Consider the following 2,938-nt stretch of genomic DNA (forward strand, 5'->3'; position numbering starts at 1 on the left):
GGGGGGGTGCGATGCACGTCTGAGCCAGCGCTTCCTGCTGCCGTGTTCATAAAACTGCCCCAACCGAATAGGATGCTAAGGAATAAGAAATAGTTACTTCTACACTGAACACCCCCCTCCTTCCTAGTCCTGGTAAACCACTAGTCCTCATAAGAGAGGTGTGAACCACCCCCAATTCTGGGTCATAGAATATTTGGAGGAACCTGGAAAAATCTTGAAAGTTTGTCAGACCTTTCTGAGGAAATCTGAGGCAGATTGTAAAACTTTGCTTTGGAGTTTTGAAAGATTAAAACCAGATTTCGTGGGAAGGAGCGAGGATCTGCTTCTGAGCCTCTGAATGCAGCAGTGTGGCTGCTGTGTTACATCAGCTGACTGTGTAGAAATAAAGGTTAAGCAATAAGCTGTAGCTGGTACTTTTTTTTTTAAAAAGGATTAACACCACATTTGTGACAAGCTTGTAAGAGCTCTGCTTCCTTCATCAGGTCTCCCTGAAGATTGATTTTTTTTTTTTAATCCAAGTCAGATTTTGGTCTTTATCTGCTGTAATTTACTAGGTAAGATTTTTAGAAATTCCTTCAAAGTTTCTCCAACTGTACCAGCAAAAAAAGAATCAAATGCTGGGGAATCTGTGGCCGATTTCAAAATTCTGTGACTTTTGAACCACACTGCGATCTCATTGCTGCTCAAGGCAGGTGATAATTGGGCTCCTACAAGCAATCAGATCCTAGCATAGGCCACTCCTGTTCGGTCAGAGGATTCTTTCTTAAGGAATCTTCCCTGGCAGTGAACGTGTGAGAAAGCATGAAAGACAAATAGAGAAGTGTCTGAGAGATGAAGCACGAGCAGGGAGAAAGAAAGGGAAAGATGAAGTGGCCAACTGGTTGCATTGTTTACGACAGGTTTTTCAGTCCTGGTTTCACCCTATTGAATGTAAGGCCTTGTAGTTCTGATTTTCCACAGAACATTACTGCTTGATCCCACCTAATGGTGAGGTCAGGTTATGAACAACATCTTTGTTCCTCTATTCAAGGAAGCTAAGAAAAGAAGGTCCTCAGAAGAGCAGTTCTACAATTCTACATGAACAGGACTGGATCAAGTTGTCTTGATAGAAATGGAATCCGTTGGCACTCCTACTTTGAGAGAGAAGGTATCTGTGTGTGGTACCCGAATACCAATGGCTTGGTGATATGACGTGCCCTACTACTTACAGGCCTAAATATAAACAAAGCTTTATGAATTCCAAACCTAATCTCCCCACAATGCCATATACCATCTACCACTTCCAACATCTCCTAGAGGTACTATTCCTTGCACCTCTGCAGCTGCACTCTTGGCTTATGGTATTCCTAGAACAGGCATTGTTTTAGGATAGGCTCATAGTAATCTCTGTATGCACATACACTCACTCTTATCCCATCATGAACAGGCCCATACAGTATAGGGACAGCCAAAAAACATTGAGCAGTGGCACACAAGACAACAGCAGCTACCTGTGGTCATCTGGAGTCACATCCATTCACGCTAAAATCACCTTCTGTCTGCCTCTGTCATCTAAGTCTGCTGCTATTCCATGACTGGGAGGGGAATCACAAGAATAATGAAAAGCAGTGGCTTTACTTATCATAGCACAAAAACTTAGCTTTTATTCATTCAGATTCAAAAACGCTATTGGCGTGACAATCTGTATATGTTGCCACAGTGATTCTGTAATCAGGGGTAAAATTGCTAAAATATTAAAAAGAAAAAAGTTTGTGTACTTTCATGTGGAAAGGATTGACTGGATATTGTTCTTTTAAGAGAAACATTGAAAGTTGTAGCAGTTCTTCAGCAGCTGAAGTTTTTTCATGGAGTCTGCAGGGGGAGGTCAGCAACAGGCAGCTGACTTCACAGTAAAATGGGTTGCCATGGGAACTGAGACTACATTTTACTTTGCAGCAGCCACAGAGTTTTGAAGAAAGCAGCAGCGTGGACTTTTCTGTGGGTGAGGCAGCAGCAGCAGCAGCTTGGGTGAGAGGATGGCAAGGTAAGTTTATTAAACCAGTTGTGGGAAGGAATCTGGTAAATACAGAAAAGTGCTGAAAATTATTATGAGCAGGAGAGAAAAAAACCAGGTGAGCGTGAAGGAAAGTGTATTTATTTATTTATTTAGATTTATATTCCGCTTTTCACACTTTTTTTTCAGTGCTTCAAAGTGGTGCAAATGCTGGGGGTGAGTACCCTGAAGAAGATTGTTAAAGATAAAGATTTCTATGAACATAAAGCAGAGAAACAGGCTGTGAAAAGGAACAGAGAAAGACGAGACTGCCAAGCCTGTGAAAATGTAGAGACTGTTTCCTGAAGAGAGAAAGCAGACAAAATTTTAAAACTGTACCAGGGAGGTCTTGAGACATGAAGGTGCTTCAGGGAAGTAAATTTCCAAAGACAGGAGGAGCCTAAGGATGGACTAGAAGGAATAAAACTGTAACCTGATTTTCCTAAAGGACTTGAAGCTGTGTATGAGATAAGAGATTTCAAATTCCTGTGAAATAGAGTGACCTGCTGATGTAAAACTTCAGCACTAGGGACACAATTTTAGTTTAGTTTATTTGACTTGATTGATTACTAATGGAAGAAAAGTAATTAAAGTGATGATTTTATTTTCAAACAGAAAGATTCTCAGTTATCTATTAGGTATCCTCACCAGTGAGTGATGCACACATCTGGCTGTGGAAGATTTAAATGATGCAAGGGAGATAGGTACTCATATTTTTTTTAAGCATAGGGGGCGCTGGTGTGACCAAGAGAAACCTGAGCAATATGTTTGAGAAGAGATGATAGAACCTGCTCCTTGGGACTAATTAATGTCACACACATTTGCAAAACACACAGGGTGCAGAATTATTCTGATCAGATTCAGAATAAGTATTGAATTAGAACTCTGTTATTTTAAGACTATAAA

General features: G+C 40.7%; 1 long non-coding RNA gene across 1 annotated transcript; it reads left to right on the forward strand.

Annotated features, from left to right (window-relative positions):
- The first annotated feature begins 1,028 nt into the window (after positions 1-1,028).
- On the forward strand, positions 1,029-2,668 carry LOC115079461. Its single transcript, XR_003853295.1, has 3 exons — positions 1,029-1,147; positions 1,936-2,023; positions 2,183-2,668. It is a non-coding gene; the product is annotated as an uncharacterized LOC115079461 (long non-coding RNA).
- Positions 2,669-2,938: the final 270 nt, after the last annotated feature.

The sequence above is a fragment of the Rhinatrema bivittatum genome, chromosome 17 (genome assembly GCF_901001135.1).
Source record: "Rhinatrema bivittatum chromosome 17, aRhiBiv1.1, whole genome shotgun sequence".
Taxonomy (NCBI): domain Eukaryota; kingdom Metazoa; phylum Chordata; class Amphibia; order Gymnophiona; family Rhinatrematidae; genus Rhinatrema; species Rhinatrema bivittatum.